This window comes from Rutilus rutilus (genome assembly GCF_951802725.1).
Source record: "Rutilus rutilus genome assembly, chromosome: 11".
NCBI lineage: Eukaryota > Metazoa > Chordata > Actinopteri > Cypriniformes > Leuciscidae > Rutilus > Rutilus rutilus.
Window position 1 is genome coordinate 31,702,595 of NC_140216.1, and position 8,201 is coordinate 31,710,795.

Sequence of the window (8,201 nt, forward strand, 5' to 3'; positions counted from 1 at the left end):
TGTTCTCTTGGTCTCTTCCGACCTAATCGATCAGCTTTGTTACCCAGATATTTTTTAATTTCAGTTTCACACTCGCCCCTGGTTACTTTTCTTTTCAGTGCAGCCTCTGAAAAAGGAAATGCAGCCTCTTAACGTTATCTAGTCTTTCAGAATGTATGATATTACATTTTATTTATCAAGCTGTTAATACTATTATATGTATTCTTGTACACTAAAATACGATTTTGAAGATAGCATGTAAGGATAAACAATTGCAATAATATTGCAAACGCAATTTCCATAAAAGAAAATTGTAATGCAATTATTTGTCCATATACAGTATTGCCCAGGCCTATGTGCTCTTGGGAAAAATTGGTCAAATTGAAGAGCTTTTAAATATGTTTCAAGCTTATTCCATTGAAATTTTGATTTGAAAGTGAAGACAAATGCAGACATAATATTAATAATAACAAATATTTTAAGTATGTGGGAAGTGTTTATGTAGCAGTGAGTTTACTTCTGATAACATCTGCTAAAATGAGCTGAGAGAAGGGCCTTTTATCTCCTCTGCCCAGCCAGTTGAACTCCTTAGCCAGATCATTAGTTAAGATGCGCTGCATAATATTCTTAACCACGTGTCCAAAGCCTCCAAGCCCTGACAAATATTGTACCTGTGAAGAAAATAGTGAGAATTGTATTACAGTTTATTGATTATTTTAATTACAAATCGCTGCAATATTTGATTGTAATTGTATTTGATGAATTGTCAAATATGTTGTATACGGACAACTATGCTGTTGTCTGCCTGCAATTGCTCTTAAACGATTTAAGCTTGTCTACAAGTAAGCTGAGTGTGCAGTATCCCTTTAAATTCTTGATAAACGCTGTGTTGACTCACATATTTTTTGCGTGATGGTGCAGTGTTGAGCTCTCTTTCAATCCTCTTCACATCTGCAAAGGTTTTAAGAGGCAGTTTTAGGCTTGTTTTGACATTTTTAGTGGGCAAGCTGGTACTGCTGGGCGCTTCAGAAGCCGTGTCTTTCAGTAGTTTCTTTAACATGTCAGAGTTTCCCTGGACTGTGCTTTTGATGTCTCTCAGCATATGTAGGAGCTCCTCCTTGTCTGTTGTGTAAAATTAGTTTTTTTCTGTACAAAGTAAAAAAAAAAAAAAAAAATTCCAACTGATTATGACAAAAGAAGTTGACTCACCATTAGCTGGCATTCTGGATGTAGATGGAATTGGTACAGGAGGAAGCGGTTGTAACATTGCTTGATTGCTTTCAAGCTTTTGTCTTTTTAGTATTCCAGGGAATTCGGCTACTAGAAATTGCCTTTATTTGAAAGCAAACAATGTACAAATTAATTATTTTACCTTTTCATGGGTCAAATATTTTGAACAATTTTGATTGGGAACAAAATGTTTGTTTGTGTAACCATTTTTCTTTCTCTTCTTTCATTTTGTTTTGCTCTTCTATTGCCTTGATGACATTGTCTGCAATAAGATACATATTTTATTTTATTATATTATAGTAAAAATAATGATAAAGATACCTAAATTTAAACATTAACGTAACGTTATTTTAAAAATTGTAAATGTTACCATGTTCTTTGTGAAAGCTAATATCTAATGTCTCCCATGTTTTTCCTCCTGTTTCAGGTTTAAGTCTCTTCTGAACAGCTTCCATGCACTTCTCTGGTGATCTGAATGGAGGCCAGTAACTTTGTTTCTTGTCTGAGCTCAACCAGTGTGACGGTGCTACCATCACCTCATCTGAGTCTTGCAAGGTAACAACTGCATACATGATCTGACTAGTAAAAAAGAAAAGAAAAAGAAAGAAAAAAACAAAACAGGATATTTAGCCCTAATTGAAAAATAAATATTTCATAATAAATTGGAAAGATGACCAATCAAATCATCTTACAGTTTTTGACCCTTGCTTGAACACTATAGACCCATGCTTAGACTAAAGTAACACAACTTGAAGCTTTTGTTACCATACCTCCAACACATGTACCCATACCTTAAACAAAAGCGCTGCTTTGCACTCTAGTTGCAATTCTGCAACACACTTACTCCTTTATGCAACACACTTGGTCCTGCATACTACACTCTATTTCATACATAAGACACTTCGTTCAAAAATGAAATCTCAGGGTGCCATTTGGAAAACACATGTATCCAAAATACAAAACACATCGGGTAATTGCAACCACTCAAATACACACCTGAAGGCACTTACTTGCAAAACTGAACACCAATCAGCCAGCTACAAAAAGGAGGAGGAGGAGGAGGACGAGGAGGAGGAGGAGGACAAGGACAAGGTCAAGGTCAAGGTCAAGGTCAAGGTCGAAGAGGCCATGCACGGACCCCTATTTCTGATGATATAAGAGCAATTTTGGTGGACCATGTCATCAACCATGGCCTGACCATGAGGGAAGCTGGGCAGAGAGTCCACTCACATCTCTACCTTCTACTCAGATGGTATTTACAGGCAGCACTGTACTACAGTATATCACATTACCACATCACGTGTACAGGGTATTGCAGGGTGCTAATGCTCCTTTTGCAGCCAAAGTGGTAGTTTTTGTGAAACATACCATGATTCAGGGGTAAAACCAGTACTGATTACCAGGGCCCCAATGGGAGAGAGGGCCCTTGAAAAGGCTGGAATATATTTTATTTGGAACATGGGGGCCCATCAGGACTGCCTATACATAGGGCCTGGGATCTTGTGCTACGCCCCTGCCATGATTACTTACAGTATAACCATTTTTAAACCCTATAGAGGAATTCTTTTCGGCTTGGAGATGGCGTGTATATGACCACCAACCACATGCCCGCATGCCTCTTCTGCAGGCAACAGGCCTGCGGCGACATTCAGGTGACAGCAATCCATGGATGGTTTCGACATGCAAGGGGATATTTTCCCCGGTGCCTAGCGGGAGAAGACATTGCTTGCGATGTCGATGAGGTCCTTTGGCCAGACCCCAACAGACGGCGGGATCCATGAGCCCACGTATGCACAATTGCCATGATTTTCTGTGTTTACAGCATAGTGTTTTTTCTATTATTATTATTTATTTATTTTTTGCTTTATCTGAATTCATGTTACTGCAATATACAATATTGAGTAGGCCTATTTGCTTTTTTGGTTGTTTGAAAATGTGCCTCTTGAAAATATGCCTTCTGAATAAACAGTGAAAATCAAAGACTGCAGTGTTTTATATAAAGTAGACTAGTGTGTTCCCCCTGATCTGAAAGTGTATGCATATGATGCAAGTATGTGTCATTTTGTCATCAGAGTTACATTTTGACAAAGGAATGTTAGGTTAGAGTTTCAATTTGACACAGATGTGAATGGTATATTTCCCAGTGTTGTGTCATGTTTACTTGTGTGTAGAGTTTTGGCACAATGAGCGAAGTTTTGCAAAATGTGTTCAAGCAACGGGCAAAAACTGTAAAGTTGTAAAAGGATTTATTTCTTGAAAAAATACACAGAAATTGTTGTCCCATTTAATGGGTCTAGCCTTGTGTTGTTTAATCAGTATGTCTATACATACATCGATACATTTAATAATTTATGTTAATTGCCTCACTGGCACAAATTTCTGTACTGAATGCAGAAAGTAAAATCAGCTAATTAAATCTTGGCCATCTTCATGAGCCTCACCTTCCATCACTCTCCATTGAAATGTCTTCTTCCTCATTAGACAAAAAATCACACTCATCATTGTCTGATGCCTCTTCCTCAAACTCATTTTCCAAGCACTTTAATTGTTCATCATTAACATTTCCTCTGAATAATTCCACAGTGTCATATACTTCTTTATCTCTGCTCTTCACAGCTGTAATTACTTTCTCAAGGTCCTCAGGTTGGATGCAAAGTATCACACTTTGTTTAAAAACGAGAATATCATTCTGTTTTAAACATCCAGTTAATGTGGACATTGCAGAGGCAAAGCATTTCAGAGCCAGTGTAATGAGAACTGGGGTCAAAGGGCAACCCTGATCCAGCAGTTTGTCTCTCTCAACTGAAACTTCTACAGATTCAGTTTCTGGTGCATCTCTGAGAAGGTTTTTCACAATGAGGTAATCCTGATACAGAGTTGGGTTTGACCGTTTTTGCTCTTCTATCTCATCCTTCATACAAGACAAACGTATCTGAGTGCAGAGTGTTTTAGAAGTGATCATGACATTAGCTGAATTTTTTGTTCCAAGACCCTTTGACTGAGACTCCAAGAAATCATCTAGACGTCTTGCTAGAAAATTTGCAATGATGAGGTAGTCAACGTTAAAAAAGTGTTGACTATCATCATGTGGACTTTTCACAGTTTCATTAAAGTGTTTCTCAGAGCAGTTAAATGCACCTCTGTGGATTCTATCATAGAGCATCTTAATGTATGGAATTAGATTCTGAATGTTGTCTTTATAGAAGGAAACTGGGATGCCGTCTGGTCTCGGTGTGTCTGACACTTGAAGAGATTGTACAGCTAACACAATGTCAACCCCAGTGACTGCATCTGAGCTTTCTTCACCCAGCGATGAACCAGTCTCATCTGTCAAAAAATCCTTTTTTAGATTCAGCCATTGGAAGATTGATTGTATCTGGGCATCTCTCTGAAAAAGGGTTGTGGAAACATTGTTGATCTCCAAGTACACAGGACAATGGTCGCGCATCTCTGAGTCTCTGATTTCACAACTTCTGACTCGCCACATACATTCTTCTGGAACAAAAAAGTAGTCCAGCCTGGACGCAACTTGACTGTGGAAAGTATACTCCTGCTTTACAGGGTTCGTTCTTCTCCAGACATCAACTAGCTGAAGAGATTTCATGAACCTATTCACACAACAGCGCAGCTTTCTGTGGTTTGGCCTGTCTGTCACCCCTTTTGAATTGTCTTTGTCGATAAATGGATTGAAAACCGTGTTGAAATCTCCACCAATCACCAGAAGCCCTGTGGTCACTGAATGCAGGTAAGGTAAAAGTTTATCAAGGGTTTCTGTGTCTGTTTCATGGTTATAAACACTAACCAGAGTGTACAGCTGACCTTCCAGTTTACATTTCAACACAACATAAGCTCCACATCTATCTTTTTCATCACTTATACATTCAAAATCTAGTCTTTTCCTGACTAGTATGGCTGTTCCCTTACTAGTGGAGGTAAACTTTGTGTAGAAAACATGCCACTCATTTTTTAGGTCTTCTATAATATGTTCATCTCCTTCTCCAATGTGCGTCTCTTGTAAAAAAACAACATCAGCATTTTGTAGTTCTTGAAATTTGTGATCTTTTTTTTCTTTAAGTCCATTAACATTCCATGTGATGAAACTTATGGACCGAGTAGCCATTGACAGATCTGCTCTCACAGACCAGCGAGAAATCTTCAGCTTAGTTCCCTGTCAAAACAAAGAGTGATGGAAGGTATAGGAACTTTATTTCATGACACATCCAAGAATACAAAATTAAGTGCAGAGCTCAAGGAAAGCAATATTTCTGGAAATCACAAAATTTAGAACTCCAAAAATATTTCAGTCTTTCAGATTTAAGTGTATGTGTTTGACACCAATGTTGTCTGACAGTTGTTCGACAGGTTATGTATTTGTTTCTCCTACAACTGCTGTGTGCTTCTAAACCATGTGTTGGATTCCTCTAGATCAGTGGTTCTCAGTCTTTTTGGGCCAGCACCCCCATGTGCAGGCCCCTTACCGGCCCCCACCCAAAAAAAAAAGGCCTTTTATTATTAATAAATATAATCATTATTATTATCATTCTCATTAAAAAAGCAAAGCAGCCCATTATAATCAGTGATACTGTCTACACTTGATGCAGATGCCGTGTTCATTACTCCATGCGGTTGCGCCACCTCTGACAACAGGACAAATGGATTTGAAATATTCCCTTTGATGTGTCCTCGGATGCACCCAATGTAGAGACAGTGTTAGAATATTGCAGGCCACATTCTTTCTTTCAGCTTGCCTCGTCGTAAATCTTTGGAATAAACTTGCCTTAATGGCAACAAAAATTGCTTCCATGAATCATAAAGAGTTTTTACAACAAACATAAAAATTGACTTAAATGACCAAAACTAACACATTATATAGCAAAATATATATATATATATTTTGGGGGCAAAAAAAAATTACATTAATAGAGATTTTCTTTTTGTAGTTTGTTTCGAAAAAAAATGAAAGAAAGAAAGAAAGAAAGAAAGAAAGAAAGAAAGAAAGAAAGAAAGAAAGAAAGAAAGAAAGAAAGAAAGAAAGAAAGAAAGAAAGAAAGTCAATTCAAGACTTTTTTATTACAGAAACAACATGGTTACACAACTTAATTAACTCTTAAGATTAAGTTGTAGAATTCATATAACTTTAAGCACCAGAATAATTGGAGGGAAGAGTTACCTTGTATCTCTCAGGATAAAACACTGTCGTCAGTTCAGCTGTCTGGTTGAACAGTGAGTAAGACGTCTGACGTTAGATTTGCTTAATAGACTCACTCTTGGGTGTGGACTTTTAAAAGGACAGTTTACGTTCTGTCATCATTGTTTGGACCCCAAAATTCTTAAACCGTTAAACTTTAGGGAATTATGCTTTTAACTTTACTGTTCCAAATAATTAGTAGTTCCTTCTGAGGGATTTGTATGGAAGTAAAATAATGCCAAATGTTTTTGAAACAAAAAAGCCTGTTGAATTGCACTACTTGAAAAAAATAGGCATTGCATTAACCATGCTTGCATTTTAATGCATTGTATTTTTAGGGCTTGCCTTTTTAATGGCTGAAATTCAACATGGTTGAATATTTAAGCTGTGAATATTTAAATTCAAAACATTTCAGACACATTTTCATTATTAAAAATTCAAATATCCATATTCACCTTTCATATTTCACTTCCAAAATATTCAAACTGTTCAACAGGCAATTTTCGGTCCATTTTATTTCGCTTTACAAATTCGCTTCCACAAATTCAGTGGTTCAAATTCAACAGTAAATTCAACATTGACATCCAGAAACTGCAGGAAAAGCAGTAATTTGCCGAGCATACTCTCCATCTGCTGTTAGTCTACCTCACCAGCAGGAGGTGCAAAAGCGCGTGTTGTTAACGAAGACCAGCAACAGTTAGAACAAGCCATTCATTCATAAAATAAAAATGATTTTCTGGGTCAGTATGCGGTAAAGATGATAAAGACACAAAAGCTGTGCTTTATGTTTCATTCAAAAACTTCATTGTTACTTTCCCTGTGTAGCCTACATGTTATCAGCTTTCTCTACCATGAACGGGATTGTAATCGGTTTCCCTCAATACCTCATCATACTCAAGGATTCCCCTTCCGTCAGGATAAAGCGCTTAACGTAGTGTAATGGACTAATACAGTGATATAAAAGACCAAACTCGCACCTTATTGGGGATGTAGGCTGTACTATATAGGCTACAGGCAAGCAGATGGACTCAGAATATGAACTTAACGTGCAAAGTTTCATGCTCAGCGTTTCCCAGTGATATACTTTCTTAAAATCAACACTTGGATCAATTAATACTAACACTTTTTATTCTATTCTATTCTATTCTATTTCTCTCTCTCTCTCTCTCTCTCTCTCTCTCTCTATATATATATATATATATATATATATATATATATATATAAAGAGTTCAGATGCAAAAGCCTCTAAAAGTCATCTGAAATTTTCTAGTGAGTTTGGCTGTTTAGCAAATGTACAGCAAAAATAATTGTAGATGAATTCCATTTCACAGACTGTGAAAGTTATAGGTGAGGAGAGATTGATTTATCAAACATATACAAAAACTTCCCCCTTCACTGAACAAACATACTGTAGCTTATATTTAGGCCTATGTTAAAACACATTATAACAATACTTCAGACATTGTTTCAATGGGGGCAAAATCAGTTCTATTTATAGCTTAGAACTTTGCTCTTTGGATGACATATAATACTAGTTTAAGCATTCAACACTTAACAATGAATGTTTGAACTGAAGAAATCATGACACACATGGGGATGTTTGATAATAAATGTCAAAGCTGGTGCTGGTGCACTTGTGCTTAAATGAAAAGAATGGGTTGCTTATTTTCTTTTCATCCAGTATTAAGAATCAAAGCCAAAAGTCTGTCTTCCATCTGCCGGAAGCTAGTTATGATAGTCGATAAGTTTTAAATATGGATATTTTTCTTACACAAACACATCGCTTCACTTCAGAAGGCCTTTA